Below are 20,301 nucleotides of genomic sequence, written 5' to 3'. Positions count from 1 at the left end.
GGCATAGGCTGAGATTATGACTACTGCCATGAGTCTGTCACTAATGCTGATGACATCCCTCACTGTCATATGAAGCCTCTCCATCATCACAATTCCTACACCATTTTTATTCTGTCCTTCTCTTGAGTAGTAACCTCTGGACCTCAAGCCAAGTAGCTTTGCTGCACTGCCCTTCCATCTTGTCTCTTGAATACATAGGATGTCCAGACCTCTCCCTACCATTATATCATTCACTTCCAAGCCTTGTCCTGTCGGTGAACTTACTTTGTGGCAGTCCTTTGAACATGTTTGGCAAGTTGATTGTTTTTTACATCCAGCTTTTCCTCAACTGAGATATTCCAGGTAACCCAAGCTGGGCAGCCGGCTGGTCAGCAACATATTGACTCAGTATTGCTGGGCTTTCTCTGGCAGGCACACAATGGCCAATGGGGGCAAATACACCCCTCCCACCATTAGCATGGGTCCTTGGTGTAGATAAGTAGGTTGAGGACCTGGCCTACTCATATCGGCAAATACCCTTGCCCATTTTGGGGACATTAGTCAACATGACCAGATTATTTAGAGCCATATTTTTATATCATCGAGTGGCTAGTCTTGCCATGGCATGCAGTCTGTGATACGTATTCCTATCTTGAGGATACTGTGCACCACAGTAAGTGCCAGAAGCAGTTAGTCTTTACAACTCTTCCCCCTACAGGGCCCCATCTAGAGTCTGTTCTGCTGCACACAGCTTCATTCTTAGTCGAGTTTGAGATGGAAACATTCAGGATGTTTTTTGAAGGTGTGAGGAACCCCACAGAGAAATGAGAAGAATATGCAAACTTCAAACAGACATTGGTCAAAGGTCAGGATCAAACCTTGTGCATGGGAGGTGAAGACCTTAACCATTATGCCAACTAGTGTAGGCTTATAGCAGTTGTCTAAAGGCAAATTCAGTTTGCTTTTCAAATTGTTCTCCTTGAGAAAAAAAACGCAGATTGATTCTCTTATTTCTCTTGACCCTTGTTGACATACCCTCTCTTGAGAAATAAGTGTGGTCTAATAAACAGGATATGCATGCAAATTCTTGTGCTAATCATGGTTGTCTATTTTTGAATATTTTCTATACCTGTTTGGAAAACATGTATAATCTCTAAGAAGCCTAATGCCTCATGAGCATCTTCCATCTCTATTAATTTAGCATATTTATAAATACATTGTCCTAAGACGGGTACCCTGTGCGCTATAGGGCCAATGTGTCTCTCACCAGTGGAAAAATGACTTATCCAGTCTTCTGTTCAGAAAACCATGTCCTGCTGTCCTATAATTCTCTGGCTTAACATTCTCTATAATTTGTTCATTAAGGTATTAGCAGTAAGGATCTGGCAAGATTAAGTGCAACTACATTAACTTGTATGGATAAAATCATAGATACTACAACCACTTGGCAAATCAAGCTTTCCCACGCTGTTAAGTACTTTACCCTAATGGATAATAAACTGTGCAATTCCCCCTGTCCATATCATACGTCCATCTTTGGTAACTCCTAGGACTAAGTCCTTAGACATTAGAACCACGTGGCAGTGCACAATTTTACAGGCTTCTGAGTACTTTCCCCATTCCATAATGCACTTCATATATTTCCGTTTCCAGATCTTTGCTGCAAAGAGATTGGATAAATTTCTAAAATGGCCTGGCTGCTTTACAGATTTGACAATTTTTTTTGAAGTTTTGTAGTACTTTGGCAACTTTCTTCGACAAGTGTCTTACTGTGTATATATTTTGTACATTGTTCATGATGGGTTTTCCCCCATTTCTGTGTAAAAAGCAGAAATTGTATTCTGCTTTGGGCCTAATCCCTCTTCAAAGACAGTGACTTTTCTTTATTATGTAGTTCTCTTAGAGGTTATATTTAGCCTCGGGTAGAGAATCCTAGTCTCTCTGTCTTGTCTAAGCAGTTTAAATCATTGCTGTTGCTGAAAACTACTTCAAACAACCATTGATGTTTTTACTTAGAAATACAATTATTTATATGCTTTGCTTACAGTTTGTTTAAAATACTGTACCTTGGTTCACTGCTTTTTCAGGAAATTATTGGATTTTATGCTTTCATTTTCAGGTATTTTACTGTATTGGTTTTGAGCACCTTCCCCCATGGGCAAGGATTTCATAAGTGCACCTGGAGGAAGAAGATTCCTCTCTAGGACAAGAACTTTCACTATGTAATTTAATTGGGTATGAATTCCAAGCCCAGTGTCAAAGGAAAGACCAGCTGCAGTTACATTTGTATAAAAAAAGGTGTTTTTTTTTTTGGTGCTTCCTGAATCCAAAGAATCTGCAGAGGTGAGCACTTCTGGTAACGGTTTTAAATTTCAAGACTTGAGTGCGAGTCTTGTAAAACAGCAGACTGAATATGTGAAAATGGGGCTTACATATACGTAGTCCAAGCTTGCTGTGCCTGTGAGTATTCCCTTTTCTCAAAGATACGGTGATCTCAGAGCTATGGTATGTAAGTAGCCTGGGGAGGGTGGAGGTATAGAAGTTGCAGCCTCCCTCATTTGATTTCACAGGGTGACATTGATTGTTGACCTTCAGTGTTCTCCTGTAATTTGTGTTTTTTGTAATTCAGGACTTGCAGTGATGAATCTTGAAATTACACTATGGAACTTGATTTCCTTGACCTTCTTCTGTATCTGTGGACTGCCTTGAAGGGACCAAGTTACTGAAGTAGTGAACAGTAAACCCGAGCATCCAGGCATCTCTTTTCTAGTCCCTGTATTGGCTTTTTAAGTCCTGTATGTAGCCTACAGTAAAAATTATTCCAATTAAAATAATTGAAAAAGCTATTTCTGCTTTATTTGTTGTTCAGAGTATCCAGCCTTCATTTCCATGGCTGATTTGACACTAGGAAGAAAAGTGGTCATTATTTTGGATTCAAAATTCTTTACGCCAAAACCTTTGACTTTTGAGTCAAGGCCACACCCTTCTTTTTTTTGATCATTGACTATTTATTATAAGTTTGTAATAGCCATATTTTCTAGTGCTACTTCCCCTTCCATGTTTCTTATTAGGGATAAGGAATTGGCCAGTGTTTACTCCCTGTAAGCTAACATATAAGATACAGCCTTACTCGGGTCCATGTTTGTGGCAGTGACCCAAAAAATGTCTGTGAGAATTAGTTTTTGAGGACACAGCTTTTATTATTACTAAGACATTGTTACTCTTGGCATTAATGGTCACAACCCAAGTACTACTGACTTTGCATTTGGTGTCACTGATCCTGACAGTGAAACTCTTGGTCTCGAGTTTGGTTGAAATACTCAACAATTCTTGAAGTACAGTAAGGAAGGGAATCATCTACACACTATATAGGATGCACAGAAGTTTAAAAAGGTATTACAGATGGCTAAAAAAACTCTGGCAGTAATAATCTGAACTGTGTGCAAGACACGGACTGGGAGAGCAACCTTAAGCATAAAAAGGTGACACAGAGACATAGGGACTACATAGACTGTGAGATGCTGAATCCCACCGCAGAGAAGAAGACAAGACTAGGAAGTGCAGAGGGCCACATGCCAGTAAAACAGATGAGCAGGAAATACACAAATCTCAAAGGCAACCACAAGGAGATGGGGAAAAAGGCAAAGTGCTGGACTGGAAGCAAGTGAAAGAGTTCAATCGTAGGGACAGAAGAAAAGAAGCTTCTCCCAAGGGAGATTTTGTCACAGAACTAGAGAATGAAGCAGAAACAAAGACAGACAAGGGAGGACTCTAAGGAGAAAATAGGAATCCAAGTCCAAACCAGCCATATTAGAATCTGTGAATATAGTAACAGGGATAAAAGAAATGGAAGTGGGATCTTTAGAAACGGTAGGAGCATATTACACAGAAAAAAATGGGAATTGTAGGGACAGTACACAGAATGATGTTTGGAGGAAGAATGAGATTTAAGGGAAGGCAGGAGTTGAATGAGCCGTGTAATGTTTAATTGACAATGACTACATAGAAGATTGTATGTGATGCGTAACGTTTGCAACTAAAAATATGACAATATGGTTTGTTTTCATTTTACAGATGTATGATTGCATAGGTCATAAGTGATAATTCAATAAGTATGTTTTTTGTTTAAAAAGAAAAAAAAAAAGAGAACTCTAAGGAACTGGGAGGATTTTGCAATGGATGGCTCTAGTGACTTAGCCTAGTACCTACCTATGAACCTATCAGCCCTGGGGCTATATAAGCCTAGCCAAAAAGGTTCCCTGGCTTTCGCCACCCAAGAAAATTATTTTCCTGTGCCCCTGTCGAGCAGTGCCGCAGAAGTTATCTCTGGGGTGAATTTTTTGTTTCCCATCCAGTCGTTGAGATTTTTCTTAGAGGGCCAATGAGGAGCTTTGCTTGACATGAGTGGGTAGTTTGTTCCAGAGTATGGGAAGTCTCTGGGACTGGAATCTATCCCTCCAGTGTGTTCTGTTTATTGTGGTGACAAGGTTTAGGTCCCTGGAGCGTGTGGTTCGGAGAGATTGGGATTACTAAGTGTAGCATGTCCAACAGCTCTGGGTTTGACATAGCTTTGTATGTTAGGCAGAGATTGCCTCTGAGTAGGCGATATGCAATGGAGTAGAGCTGGAGTTTTTTGAGATGGTCTGCGTATGGCATCTGTTTGAGGCCGGTAATCCTCAAGGTGAGCTGCTTAAAAATAAGTGACTAAAAAAGCTAAATAGAAGCATTAATGGCAGAAGGCAGAGTAGAAGAGGTGGAAGCATACTACAGCACTTAAAGTAACCACAGAATAAGAGTAGCAATAAATAAGTGGAAGGACCGGGCACTGAAAGGCAGGTGACTGTGGAGAGTACATGAAGGATATAATAAATGAAACAGATCCTTATCTTGTGAAATACACCGTAGGGAGCACGGTATCAAAACTTTGCAAACCATGGAAAACGGTGGAAAGAACTGAATACATTTTGGGGGGAGTGATGGGTAATGCAATCCAGTGGGGCATTGGGGACAAGCTTCCAAGGTAGTAAACTTAAGTAAACATTAGTGTTCACATCTTAGTAAATATAAGTAATTGCTGATGTAGCAACTTGAGGGGAGAAAAATAGGGTAAATAACATCCCACAGATAGCCTAGTATGAACCTATGAACCTATCTGCCCTGGGGCAATTATAAGCCTAGCCCGATTCTGTATGGCTTATCCACCCCTTGATTTGAGTATACTGTGCCTCTGTCTAATAGTGACATGGGAGTAATCCCTGGGACAAACCTACGATCCCCCATCCACTAATCGAGATTCTTCTTGAAGAGATTCAGTGAGGTGCTCTGCCTCACATGAACTGGAATTCTATTGTAATATACAGGAAGAGTGGTGTGTAGCACAATAAAGAACTGTAAAACTGCAAAAAAAATTTTATCACACAAATGCATTCTCTGCACCACAGTGAGCAGCAATGGGAGGGGGTGATCAGTTAATGGGAATGCTGTAATATAAACAGACTGTGACATCAGTGCAGTCTTGGCATGCATTGTTTTAGTCTGAAGGACACTGGAAAGGAAGAAAAGAAAATTTTAAAGGGCCTGTGTCCGTGACATAACTATGTTCATGCAAGAGTCAAAAGGCAGGGATCCAGAGGCTGGAGGTGAGGAGGAAGTGGCTTAATTATAGGGCGCTGCCAAAGAACACAATGTTCATCTTGGAGAGTAGCCCTGGAGGAAGGGTTATGCTAGATGCCAGAATATGTTTAAGCAGGGAGAGTTAAGTAAAAACTAGAAGGGAAATACAATATTGGGTTTATATCACATCATCGAAAGATTGAAACTGTGAATCACAGAACATTGAACTCGCATCGAAGCATGAAAATATTAAAATGATGTGAATGGCAGTTTCCAACGGTGACAGGAAACATTAATGGTGTAGGCATGGGGGGCAAGCCCCCCTGTGCCCCCACACCCCCCCACTACTTAAATATACCAACTCCGAGATCGTGCTACAGTGTAGGAAACGGAAATCTTCGTGCGATCTCTGAAGTGGTATATTTAAGTGGCAGGGGGTTTTGCCCCTGCATGGAGCGATTTGTTTGTGATCTACACTCAACATGTTTTTTTCCCATTTCGATGTTGTACTCTTAGATTAATTCATTTCGATGTTCTGTGATTCAATATTGTAATCTTTCGATGATGTGATGTAAACCTTACAATGTTACATGGAACATTGGGGGTTGGCAAATCAAGAGAAGGATAATGCAGGAAAAGGTAACACATATCGAGACAGAGACTGTTTTATTAAAAGAAATAAAATTGGGAATTGAGAGAAGATACTGTGTTATGACTACCAAAGAAAGAAATTGACAACAAGGCAGGATGAGGAAATGGTAGTAACAACTGTATTTCATAGAGGATTTCTGACATCTACAAAGAAAGTGATAAAAATGGAATAGGTAGATGGATCATGTGGTGGAAGGTGCACACTGGATATTAGGAAATGTATGGTATATCCAGAAAAACGGGGATAAAGAAAGATTGGCAAGAACTTTTTTGCTAAATGGATACTGACAAGGATAGATGTAACAGAGATGGGGTGGATTACCTTGTCACATCAGAAATATAGTGTGGTAGGAGGGAATATAACAGGTGGTACAGAAGAAAAATGGAAGAAAAAAAGTAGAAGGGAGGTGCTACAGATCAGAGAAAAAAAAAAGCAATGGCGCTAGAGAGTAAAATTATTAGAGAATGAAACATTAGTACTTGAGAGACTGATAGATAGTGAGGGAGATATGAGAGAAATGGCCAATAAGTACAGGGAGAGAGAGAGAGAGGCATGGGGATAACGGGAGGAGAGAGAGAATATTTAGAAGAGGACAAACTAATCAAGGAAAGATTTAAGGAATACTACGGGAAGATTTACAAACATCAGGAAGGGATAGAAAGCTGAGAATGGAATTAGGGAAAGAATGTAGAGGGATAGATACTAGACGAACAAAGAGAGACACTGAATGCAGAGGTGACAAGGGATGAGTTAAGGAAAGCAATATACAGGATGGAGGCGAGAAAGGCTGAAGGGACCAGGTGGATTCTCACAAGAATTTTACAAATGAAAAAGGTCCTAGAGGAGGAATTGAAGAGAATACAGGACTTGGGCAAAATATCTGAAAATATGAGGGGGGGGGGAGGCAAGATAACTATTATACATGAAGGAGGGGAGAAAGGGGGAAGTGGGAAATTTATAGGTCTATGTCTTTGATTAACGTAGATATCAAGATTTTGGCAAAGGTATTGGTAAGAAGACTGGATAACATATTGCCAAAAGAAATGCAAACAAGGCAAAATGGTTTCATAAAGGGAAGGAATGCAAACAAATCTTGTGGGACCTGCTAGAATATATGCACAGAGAGGAATAGAAAAATAAAATGGAAAGATGCGATTGTGCTGTTTGACCTGCAGAAGGCCTTTGATATGATGAGGTGGAAATTTCTATTGAAGACCCTACAGCAAAGACAGGGAGTAAAGTTCATATTGGATACAGGCCTTATACCCAGACCTAGAAATTGAAATATTTGTGGAGAGGTATCTGAGGATGTCTGTTATCCCCAGGCCGGTACAGGCTTGTGATCCAGGAGCTGACAGGGGAAGTCAGACACAATTTAGCAATGCTCGAAGAAAATGTCGGGATAGAACTCCATTTGTATTGTATGCAGATGACTGCATGTTAATGTCAGAGGATGTAGTGGTGGCAATGAGGAACTATAGGATACTTTCAGGAACTTGGATGCAGCAATCAAAAGTCAGTGGTAGTAAGATTTGGAAAAGGGAAGGGGAAAAGGGAATAGCTGAGATAAAAGAAACTGAGTTCCCCAAGTACCTTGGTCTCTCTGTCTCGCAGTGTCCCCAGTAGTTGAGGAAGAAGGTAGAGGAAGTTGGAAAAATGTAAGGGAGTCTTTGCAGAGAGGCAGGGAGAATACTTTCATGTTGCTTGGGAGACAGTGCAGCAAAGGCAATGATACCACTAGTAATCCTCAACCTACTCTGCAACATACAAGTAGACCTTAAGGACAAAAGGCTACAACAAATATAAAAAGGCATAGAGGACTAGGTCAAGTTAAAAGCAAGGGGAAAAAGTGAGCAAGGCACAAATGAGAATGAGCAGTAAAAGGGGGGGGGGGGCTGGGAGCACCCACATATCTCAATGTATGGAATGACATGCATCTTAATTTGCTGAATAGAAACAGAAGAGAAGAGCTTAAACAAAAGAGAGTAAGGAAGAGGGAGATGTGGAGGCAGGTTCTAAAGGACATGAAGCAGCACTAAAATACCTGGGATGCATGATGTGGGGTGAAGGGAGCCTCAAAAAGCTAAGGAACAGAAGACTAGAGGATAAAAATAGGGACAAAAAATTAAGAACTTTGGAGGAGTAATGGAAGAGCACAAGGGAAAGATCTGGTATGTAGAGAAAAGGATAGTGGGAAAAGATATAAAACAATGGTGGAGTTAACACAGAATACTATGGGCTCAATGGTTGAATTATTTCATACTCGGGGAGACCTGGAAAATGAATCCAGAGAGAGTAACAGGAGAAAGGAACAGGCAGGAAGGGAAGGCATAAGGAGAGAGTATGGCACCCTGGAGAAAATGCAACAGATTTTGGGATCAAACGGATCTGTGAAGCATCAAGGGAAAGAAGGATCGGGGTTGAAGAAAGGAGAATGAAAAAGAAACTGGGAAGAATGGGAGGGAGTTTCAGCATACTGGAAAAAGATAACTCTGGCAGTGAAGGCAATTGGAGAAAGTGCACTGAACGGGGGATCAAAGCTTAAGAATACTGCGCAGATGGTATATAACCAGCATGGGTATGGTAAAGGAAGGCAGAAGAGATAGTAATAGATACTGGAGGTGTTAGGAGGAAGAGGCAGGACTGATGCACATGTTCTGGCACTTGGCGTGGGCACAAGAAATCTGGAAGCAGGTACAGAAGATTTGGGAAGACATGTATTGCAAAAGGAAGCATAACTGGGAATTCTGTATATTCTGCATAAAAAAAAGTAAAACAAAAGAGGATGACTTCTGGAACAAAAGAGGAACGGCCTTTACCAGACAGTACAGAAGTTGAAGCCATCATCACTCAAATCTGGAAGCGGACAAACAGAGCAGGAGCATGAATTACCCAATAGGTTCATGGACATGGGGAGAAGATGGCAAAAACTGATTAGAATGAGGAAAGAAATGGGGGATATGACAAAGCAATATAAAGAGTTATTAAAAGTAATATAAAGAGTTATTAGAATATTACAAGAGTGAAAATTATACCAGGAGGGAGGAAAGGATGAACCCATAGGGAAATTGGGGGTGGGGGGTAGAATAGGAAATGAAGCAGCTAACCACTGATGAGTTATGGTGCACCATTCATGAAAGTTGCATGTGAATGTAGTATACTGAACGGAGTTAACAAAGTTTAAAATATATATATATTTATATATATATATATATATATATATATATATATATAATATATGTATGTATGTATGTGTGTATTATATGAATTCACTTTATAACCTCGAAATGCTGAAATATCGAATTTCAGTATCTCGAGACTATAAAACCGAATCCACAAAACACCGACAAACAAAAACCACGAAACCACATAACCGAAAACACCGCACGCACTACACTTAACATACAACACAACACCCACATCACAACATAAACAAAAAAACAACACACATACACAACTCACACACACATAAGCAGGGGGCTGCGCCCCCCATACCCCCCCCTACTTATATATACTAACTCCGAGATCGCACAAACACAACACAAAAGCTCACTCACACACGCACATTCTCCAATCCCTCACACACTCTAACTCCCACTCAAAACCCTTACAAAACACTCACTTACCTGACATAACACCTACATCCACACACGGCACCGCGCACCACCAAAACACAAACCCGGACATTACGTAGCGTAACTTCATAACTGCGAATTCAACATATTTTCGAGATATATTCAAATTTGCGATTATGAACGTTCGCTATTTGTAACATTCGACTTTATAGCTTCGAGATACTGAAATTCGACATTTCAGTATTTCGATGTTATAAAGTGAACCCATATATATATCTATATCTATATATATATATATATATATATATATATATATATATATATATATATATATATATATAGGAGAGAGATATCTGTATCTATCACTAATATGTTTGTAAATAAATGCAGAATATTAATGCAGTATTTATACACAATTACTTAATAACAAACACAATTGCATATATGCAAACAAAATATACATATAAATTTGAGTTCCAAGTTTGTACAAAATAGATGCACAGCTACATACATGGACATGCATATTTCATACTATGCGTACATTCCAGTGATGTTTTATAAAGGTAAAAAATATAAAGGTAAGAAATATGATGAAATACACTATTAGTTTCTGTAATTATTTGGAAATTATGGTGCAGTTTAGCTGTGTACAACTTAGCTTGTCTTGTAAATGTATTGTGTAGATTGGCTGTTTATATATTTTCATTAAACAGCGGACTGAATGACTACTGTTTGTCTGGGAAGCATTAACAAAGAATATGCTTTCTTCATAGGTTCAGTGGTATATAGTAGGTTAATGACCAGCAGGGCTTTTATAAGCCTCACCGTGCAACCCAACCCAGTTGTGTTTCTGTGTATCATGGGCGATTGTTAGGAGGGGGTACGTTTGGAAGTTTCTAGAAGTTATGTGGGTGGTATGTTAATTTGGGCATTAGTGTCTGCCTTTGTCCATCAGAGACATGGGGGCTGTACCTGGGGTAAATTTTTGATTTCCCATCCATTGGTCAAGGTTAATAGTAATATGCATGCTTAGTGCATTCAAGGTTTAAAAGGGTTAATACATTTATTCTGTTCACACTGCATGAATATGCACAGCTATTATTTATTTTTATTTATTTTACATTTGTTAACCGGGCTAGTCTAACAGGATATATTTCCATTTTCAGTAGAGGCCCGGGGAGAAAAGCTCCGGCAATTATAGAACTTAAAAATTAACAGAAAGGATTATAATAAAAGTACAACAAGAAATACTACCTAGAAATAAAAAGGATGCTGTACAACAAGTAATAATAATATAGAGTAGGAAATTATTCTAATACGTTTATCAGCATATTAATTTAGGAGCATCAGTTAGTTTATCTTACAAGGAATTAGCATGTAACAATCCATTACGAGTGTTTGTAATTTAAGTAAGAATAGGAGGAATAAGAAGTAAAAGGAGCTATAATTTAGTAAAAAGCAAATGATTAGTGAGGGTTGCTGCAGGGGCATAACCAGTGTGTTTTGAGGTGTTTTTTGAGGTTATGTTTAAAGAGAGGCAAGGAAGAAAGTAATGTTAGTTCATTGGGCAGTAGGTTCCAGTTTTTTCCCACTGTGTTAGAAAAAAAGAGAGTCTCCAGCCAGGTTGTTAGACTTGCATATGCAAGCAAGCAGTTTCTTAGAGCGCAGGGAATTCAGATTTTTGTAAGGGAGGATGAGATTGGAAAGTATAGGAGTGATGTTGGGTTGGTAGAAGATCTTGTGGACAATGGTGAGTTGGGATACTATCAGTTGGTTTTGAAGTTCAAGCCAGCCTAGTTGCCTTAGATTCAGACAGTGGTAGGTTCTAAAGGGATTTCCAGTGGCAAATCTGGCGATGATGTTATAGGAATTTGTTAGTTTGGTATGATTATTTTTCTTTAGGTTAGTATATATGGGTGAGGCGTACAGAAGCGTTGAGATTAAGTGGGACTGAGCAATTGTGGTTCTAGCTATAGGAGTTAGGAAAGGTTTGATCCTATATAAGGAGTTTATTTTTCTGTTGACAGTTTTGATAGTGTTATTTATATGGCTGTCAAAAGTAAGGTTATTGTCAATAGTTATTCCTAACAGTTTAGTGGTTGTGTCAGGAAGTATAGTAGTGCCATTATTGGAAAAAACTGAGAAATCTATGGGCGAGGATTTGTTGGTGGGTGTAAAGAGAAGGAGCTTAGTTTTTTTAGCATTGAGAAGGAGGCATCTATTTGTAAACCATGTTTCTACTATGTTAAATACATTCTGGGTTAGAGAATGTAGTTCTGAAGGGGAGTTTGCTGCGCATACTAGCGTAGAATCATCTGCGTATTGTATGCAGGTGGCTTGAGGGATTGCTATGGTGGAGGTCATTGATAAATAGTGAAAAGCGAAGTAGTCCTGGAATAGAGCCTTGAGGCACTCCGAGGGTAACTGGCTGAAGGGATATGTTGTTTTGCCAGAGAACTGCTTGTTGCCTATTGCTAAGGTAGGACCTGAACCATTTAATAGTCTGACAGTCAAAGGAAAGGGATTCTAGAATATTGATGAGAAGGGCATGGTTGACCATGTCAAAAGCTTTTGAGAGGTCAATAAAGAGAGCAGATGAGAGGTTATTGTTATTGTGGTTTCTATTCATGGTATCTATAAAAGATAGTAGGGCAGTTGTGGTACTGTGTGATGGTCTAAAGCCATGTTGGCAGTTTGCTATTATGTTATGTTGAGAAAAATGATGTAGTAGTTGTCGGTGAATGCATTTTTCCATTATTTTAGCTAAAGGAGATAATAGAGCTATTGGCCTGTAGTTAGAGTAATCATTTGAATTGCCACCTTTATGAAGGGGAATAATATGGGAGATTTTCCAAATATCTGGAATGGTTCCTTCCTTAATGATTCTGTTAATGAGGATGGATGCAAGGTATGCAATTACCTTAGCTGCTTTTTGCAAGTATTCTGATGGTATTTGGTCAGCAGAAGGAGTACAAGGCTTAAATTTTTGGATGAGTTTACAGATGAGAGTAGTAGAGATGGGTTGCAGTTTAAATGTTGGTAGAGAAGCTGATACGGTGGTGAGAAGGCTTGAGTTGTCTGGGATTAGTTGACTGGCTAGTGATTGAATGGTCAAGAGGGGTAGGTGTGTGAGAGTGTCCTGGGGAAAGGAGTTTGTTTATACTGGCCCAAAATTTTTGGGGATTGTTCTGATGAGTTTGCTGTAGTTTACAGTAATAGTTCTTTTTATCCATAAGTATTGCCTTTTTTGTACTATTTCTCAGTTGCCTAAAGTTTTGTTGATCAGAGATATTTTTGTTAGCCCTCCACTTAGCCCAAGATTTGTTCCTCAGTAAAATTTTCTGTCTGGTTTCTTTAGAAAGCCAGGGGGCTGGTTTGGATTTCATTTGGATAGACCGTTTAGGTGCATGTTTATCAAGGATGGATAACTTAGAAATTTAACAAGAGACATTTCATTTCTGCTAATGTCATGAAACCTAACAGAGATATTCATTTCTGCTTATACCATGAGAAACTATGCAGCTGCTTGAAGCTTTGATAAAGAAAACAATAGATGCTTGAAAGTTTAAACCATAGTCAGCATTACTTGTACCAAAGCTAGAAATGTACCTTGAATCTAGGCAAAATGTAACACATATTAGAACTGCACAATTGAAGAATTGAAAAGTTAAGGTGGGCTAAAATAAGCCCAAGGCCAGATTGTTTTTCTCAAAATGTTTTGCAAGCTAGCAAATAATCTAACCTAGTCAGCAATAAGTCTAGTAACATTTTCTGTGTGACATGAAGAGAACTGTATAAGAATAACATACTGATCACCATAGAGCTAGACAAACCTTGTGCCTACATGCTTTGTCTCCTTGCTGCAAGTAATAAAGGGTGCTTTGCTTGAACCTAATGTGAATTGATCTTCCTTTGACAGATTGGTCCTTCAAGCCAGAGCCCTCTCTTCACCTCGGATCAGATGGTCAGGTGGTTGAAACAGTACGGGGAAGAAACCAAACTGGTTCTTCTTATATGAAAAGTCCTCCGACTGAATTGTCGATCAAAAGAGGCCAGCCACTTTCTGATCTGTGACTGAAGGATGGGTCTCCACGAATCGGTGATCAATCACGTGGGCTCAGGTAAGGTGAAGCTACTTTTTTCTGTTTTAGATCAGGGACTAGATGTGTATTGTTTTTGTCAGACTGTATTTTTCTTACAAGTCAGGGACAAAAAAGATTACTGTCTTGTCATAAATCAGGAGAAACAGAGTAAGTAAGCAGTCATTCTGAAGAGACTATAACAAAATCCATGGTACCGCGTTAAAAATTGAGAAAAGTTACGTAACGATCAAAGGGTAGAACAAAATGGGTAATAATTGCACAAAAAGACCCCAAACTCCGCTAATGGAAGACGCAAAATATATGCAGTCGCAGCGTGCCGACAATATTAGATATTATTCAAAATGGGGTTAATAAATACAAATTTGACAGAAAATTAGAAAAATCCTTGCTTATCAAACTTATCAAACAGCTCAAAACCGATTCCAAAGGTTGGGTAAAAAAGTAACGTTGATTAGGAATTCCTCAGGCACACAGGTGGCTTGAGGAAGTAAACCGTAGGGAACAAAAGAACAAAAATTCAAAAGCAATGTTTTTAGATGAGGAGGACAATAACTTAGTAATAGCATCAGCACCTCCGCCTCCCTTATCAGAATATGAAGCAAGTGAACAGGTTAGTCTACCCCCACGATATCCTGTAGTCACTGAAGATAGAGATATTATGAAACTAAAACTGACTAAAATTAGAGATCCCATCGGGACCAGGTCCCGAACAAAGGCAGGTAATACAGAAGAAGGCATCGAGTTATGGCAAATGGTTAAGAATTCAGGATCTATAAGTGAAGAAGAAGAAGTATGCCCACTTATAGAAGTACCCAATCCTCAGGCAGGTCAAGGCAATCAGGACTCAACTATCTTAGTGTATAGACCTTGGACTCCGGAAGATATCTGGAAAGCCACTGAGGGAATTCCCCATCCAAAGGTTAATTTTAGAAAATTCTCAGAAGATTTACAAGGAATGAGGCTGAGCTATAACTTAAACTGAGAAGAGATAGAAAAGGTAGTTAGATAAATTCTAGGGCCAGATTGGTTCATGATTAGTGGGAACTGGAATTCCTGTGATGCTGCACAAAGACCCCTCCCACATAGCAGCGCAGAATTAGACACCAGAGTAAAAGGTCTTACAGACCGCATCTCTGAAAAATGGAAACCTAGGGCAGACTGGACTTGCATTAATCAATGCATCCAACAAGAAGGTGAAACAATTGACCGGTACTATGCCATATTGTTAGTGTTTTAATAACCACTGTGGAATGCAGGTTCCTGAAGATCAAACACAAGATTCCCCATATAAACAGCAGTTAAAGAATACATTTTTAAAGGGCAGTAGTGCACCTATAAGCAGTTTTATTACAAAACACATGGTAGACCATCGTACAAGCAGGTTACAATCATTACTTGAATATGCTAGGCATGCCGAAAGGCATTTTAATAGCAAAAAGAAAGCTCAAGTATTTTCTGTAGAAGATGGAGCAGAAGTTTATGTAGTACAGTCCAGGAAAATGGGCAAGAAAAACGCACAGGGAAACAAACAATCTGATCAACGGTCAGAGGACTTTGAAGGGTGGAAGAAAAGGGGAGAGTGTTTTAAATGCGGTAAAAAGGGACATTTGGCAAGGGATTGCAAGAAAAACAAGAAGGCAACAACGGAAGACAAGGAGGGTGAGGACTGACTATATGGTAGTCAGGAATCACTAGAAGGGGCTAGTGAAGAAAGGACAAATGAGAATGTGATAAAGGGAGTAGAGGAAGTGCAGGAAGTTAGTGACAATGAAGAAAATGAAATATTAGACCTAGCTCTATTAAGCTTGGAGCTTTATTTAGCAGACACGAAACCAAAAGTTACACTCTTGGTAGAAGGGAGGGAAGTCAAATTCTTGTGTGACTCAGGGGCATCACAAACCCTAATACATCCCTCCAAACTGCCAGAAAACAGGGTCACCTGATTACATACTGGTCAAAGCAGCTAATGGACAGCTGTATCGGGAGCCTCTCTCCCGTAACATTGCAATAACAGATCCAGTTTCAGGATTGACACAAAAAAGCAAGATTGTTGTTTCTGCAAAATGCCCAGTAAACCTCTTGGGCAGAGATCTCATGCAGCTATTTGGTATATCAGTAGTCCCAACCATGCAGGGTATGGAAACACAGCGACAAATTGATACCTTTGCAGTGCAATCGGAGGGTGAAATGTTTTATTGGTACAGCCAGGACTTGGTTACGACTGGTCCAGGGACTGTGACCAAAGAGTTAATGAATGTAGCCATCAGCAAGTTCCCTTCCCTTGACACTGATAAGCAACACCTGTTGCACTGTACCCTGCATTATTGTAACACACCAGGACCTGATAAGGAATATGAGCAAGAATTATTTAAGCATCATGCAAACAGATTGATATTGCAGAACCTATACTGGGACACAGAGGGGAACAGTGTAACCAGCTGTTCATTGCCCCAGGAGTTCTTTGCACTTTATAAATCTATTCGATTACCACATGTTAGCTTAACCAAAAACAGAAATATAGAATGGGCAGACCTAGGAAAAAAAGTCACGAGATGGGAGAAACAGACAGAACTAGAACTGTCAGAACAGGGAATACAAATACAGAAGTTGAATTGGATAACTCGGACCAACCCAGCTGTGCACTTGCAGTCTAGCGAGGACAGCTGATTGACACTCCTATTAAAGGAGGAAGAAAATGCCTTACGAAATATACCAGAAACCCTCTGGTCAACAGGAAAATCAGATGTAGGACTCATTCGTACAGCGGGACCAGTTACTATCACGCCAAAGTCAACATTCAGACCACAAAAAAGACAGTATCCGTTAAGAAAAGATGCAGAGGCAGGGATAAAGCCTATTATAGCAGCCTTACTTAAAGGAAGGATACTAGTAGAATCTCCCGATTCACCATGTAACACACCCTTATTTCCAGTTAAAAAGGCCAATGGAGAATGGCGTATGGTCCAAGATTTACAAGCCGTAAATGATGCGGTAATATCAAGGGCACCCACGGTGCCAGACCCACACACCCTGTTGAATGATTTGAAACCTCAACAGAAGTATTTTTCTGTGGTAGACATTAACAATGCGTTCTTTTCGATACTGATACACCCTGATAGCCAGTATTGGTTTGCATTCACATTTCAGGGAAAAAGGTATACATATACGTGACTACCACAGGGATATTGTGAAAGTCCAATGATATTCTCACAAGAAATGGCAAGCAACTTGGCGGGATTCACCCCACCAAGAGGCAGTCAGATTTTACTTTATGTTGATGACATCTTGCTGGCAGCCCCCACCCAGCAGGATTGTAGAGAAGATACCATAGCACTCCTACGATCTTTAGCCGCTGAAGGGCATAAGGTAAATAAAAGTAAACTGCAGCTTTGGAAAAAACAAGTCAAATACCTAGGATATGTAGTATCCAAGGAAGGTAGAACATTAGATGAGGACAGAAAAATAGCAATTTTGCAAGCATCAAAACCCACTACCAAGAAGGAAATGATGTCCTTCCTGGGTACAACTAATTTTTGACGAAGCTGGATTCCAAACTATGCCTTGGAATCTGCACCTCTGACTGACCTTGTATATAAGAAGCCTATGACGGCGCAGGATTTGTTACAATGGACACCAGAGGCAGAATCTGCTTTCTGCAAACTAAAGCAGTTAATAGCATCCTCATTAGTTCTGGGATTGCCAAACTACCATGAACGTTTTTTCCAAACTGTAGATTGTAAGCAGGGTTACATGACATCAGTATTAACACAACAGCATGGGGATAAGCAATGCCCCATTGCTTACTATTCATCACAACTAGACCCAGTGGCACAATCCTTACCTCACTGTGTACAAGCAGTAGTTGCAGCTGCAATGGCAGTGCAGGCCTCAGCCTCAGTAGTTTTGTTCCACCCTCTTACTTTGAGAGTACTTCATGCAGTCACGATTATTTTACTACAAGAAAAGGTGGCATATCTTTCCCCTGCTAGGCATCTTTCCTGTATGACTATATTGTTGAGCCAACCTCATATGACAATTGAGCACTGTACGACTTTAAACCCTTCTACTCTGCTCCCGACCCCTGCAAGATGGCACACCACACCTCTGCCTGCAGGTAATTGAGCAAAAGACATTACCTAGAAAAGATCTCACTGATGTCCCCTTGGATGATGCCGAGGTGACATACTACGTGGATGGCTCGTGCAGAAGGGGTCCTGCAGGACAGAACCTAGTAGGATATGCAGCAGTTTCTGATACTGGGATTATAGAAGCAAAACCTTTACCACACAACTTATCTGAACAGGCAGCAGAATTGATTGCCCTGACACGGGCATGTACCTTAGCAAAGGGTAAATGTGTAAACATTTTTACTGATAGCCAGTACGCTTTTTCTACTGTACATGTTTTTGCACAACAGTGGAAAAACCGGGGAATGATAACATCTACTGGCAAACCTATAAATCATGCACAGTTTATTTTAGATCTTTTAGAATCTATTCAGTTACCTCAGAAAGTAGCCATTTGTAAATGCACAGCTCACACCAAGCAACAAGATAGGATTTCAAAAGGTAATGCGAGAGCTGATACAGCTGCAAAACAAGCAGCCACATAAGTATTTCTTTTAAATGAGGAATTACAACCCTCTGAGATTTTAGATTTAGATATGTTAAAAACAATGCAGACACTCACTACGCAAGCTGAAAAACAACGATGAATAAAACGAGGAACAATCCTCGAAAAGGGGCTGTACATCTCTAGAGAAGGAAAACCGACACTACCCTCTAATTTGTTTCGATATGCAGCTTTGTTGAGCCATGGGCAGTGCCATGTCTCAACAGGGGGGATGGTACAGCTGGTGAACCAGGTGTTCATAACGTATGGATTTACAAACTACTCTAAAAAATTTTGTTTGATGTGTCAGATGTGTGACAAACATCATGCACAGGGGGCGATAAAGCCCAAGCAAGAGAGTTTCCCTACACCACCATATCCGTTTCACACTCTGTATGGATTTCATAGAATTGAACAAATGTGAAAATAAGAAGTATTGTCTTGTCATTGTAGATATGTTTTCCAGATGGGTGGAAGCCTTTCCAACCAAAAATCCAGATGCAGCTACGGTGGCAAAAGTATTTGTCAAGGAAATCATTCCTAGGTTTGGTATTCCGGAAAGGATCTACAGTGACAATGGTACACACTTTGTAAATCAAACCATACAGCAGTTGAGTAAGCATTTTGGTATTTCTTTAAAAAATCATTGTGCATACCATCCACAATCTGTAGGGCTAGTTGAAAGGCATAATGGTATACTAAAAAACAAATTGAGAAAATTAATAGCTGAGACAGGAAAAAAGTGGTTATACTGTTTGCCCCTGGCAGTGTTGAGCATGAGAACTGTCCCTACAGCAAAAGGATTGACTCCTTTTGAAAAATTATTTGGAAGGGCTTATTATACACCCCAGTGGAAACTTCTCATGTCATCAGACCAGGAAGCTGATTTCACACTAGCTGAATATATGAAAAAGTTGTTGAGTTCTAAATATCTGTTGCAATCAAATTCTGTTTCAGATAGAAAACAAACCAAGACATCAGAAGTGGCAGTGACGCCCGGAGATTGGGTGTGGATCAAAAACATCAAGAGGAAGAATTGGTCATCGCCAAGGTGGGAAGGTCCCTACCAGGTGCTTCTTTCAACACCCACTGCAGTCAAGATAGCAGAACGAGCTTCGTGGATACACCTGACGCACTGCAAGCTGGTTAAGAACTTTGAGTTAGACAAAAATCTTACCTCTCCATCGGGGCCCTCAGCACAAAGTCTGGCTACAAAGGGGAGTCAGATCAGTAGGACTGATCCGTCTCAACCCCAGTGAAGAAACCATCAGTGCTGAAGGTCCTATTAAAGCAGAGAGTAAGAGCACATGTCCAAAATAAAGATGACTGAATCCAGTAAGACCCAAATACACCTACTTGGAAGAGTCTGAGAAAACAGAAATGCAGAGCAACCATTTCCTCAAAAGTATTGCATAATCATCCTGTTGACTGTACTAGTGACAATAATCTTTTTGTTGTGGCCATTCCTTTTCCCAGCCACACAAATTGAACTAAACAAGTGTGCAGAGTGGCATCCGAACTTTAACACTTATCAGGCAATCAAATATGTGTATGCTAAGACCTTCAATGTTTCGAATTGCTGGATTTGCACAGCTTTGCCAACAGCATATGGGGGGTTACTGTTAACTTCAGTTCCCCTAGGAGCCAACAAGACCTGGGAAAACTTAATTTATGATACATCAGATGTCACTTCACAAGATAAAGTAGCATTGCACTTGTCTGTTCGACAGAAGGGAACTGTGTGTTTTTACAAGAATGATACAGTTCA

At 39.9% G+C, this 20,301-nt stretch overlaps 1 protein-coding gene across 4 annotated transcripts in view; it reads left to right on the top strand.

Annotated features, from left to right (window-relative positions):
• Positions 1 to 20,301, top strand: part of LOC122811292 (STAM binding protein) — a 688,610-nt gene that overhangs the window by 10,338 nt on the left and 657,971 nt on the right. The window contains exon 1 of one of the 4 annotated variants that reach the window (XM_044083044.1): positions 13,923 to 13,940. The exons of the other annotated variants lie outside the window; for them this stretch is intronic. The gene's annotated coding sequence lies outside the window, so the exon portion shown is untranslated. Of the gene's footprint in view, positions 1 to 13,922; positions 13,941 to 20,301 lie in introns of those variants that run through there. 4 annotated transcript variants of the gene reach the window in all.

Source organism: Protopterus annectens, chromosome 9.part0 (assembly GCF_019279795.1).
Source record: "Protopterus annectens isolate FY-2018-M chromosome 9.part0, PAN1.0, whole genome shotgun sequence".
In the NCBI taxonomy this organism is placed as follows: domain Eukaryota; kingdom Metazoa; phylum Chordata; order Ceratodontiformes; family Protopteridae; genus Protopterus; species Protopterus annectens.
Note: the sequence above shows the minus strand (reverse complement) of the source record. Positions and strands in the feature narration are given on the sequence as shown.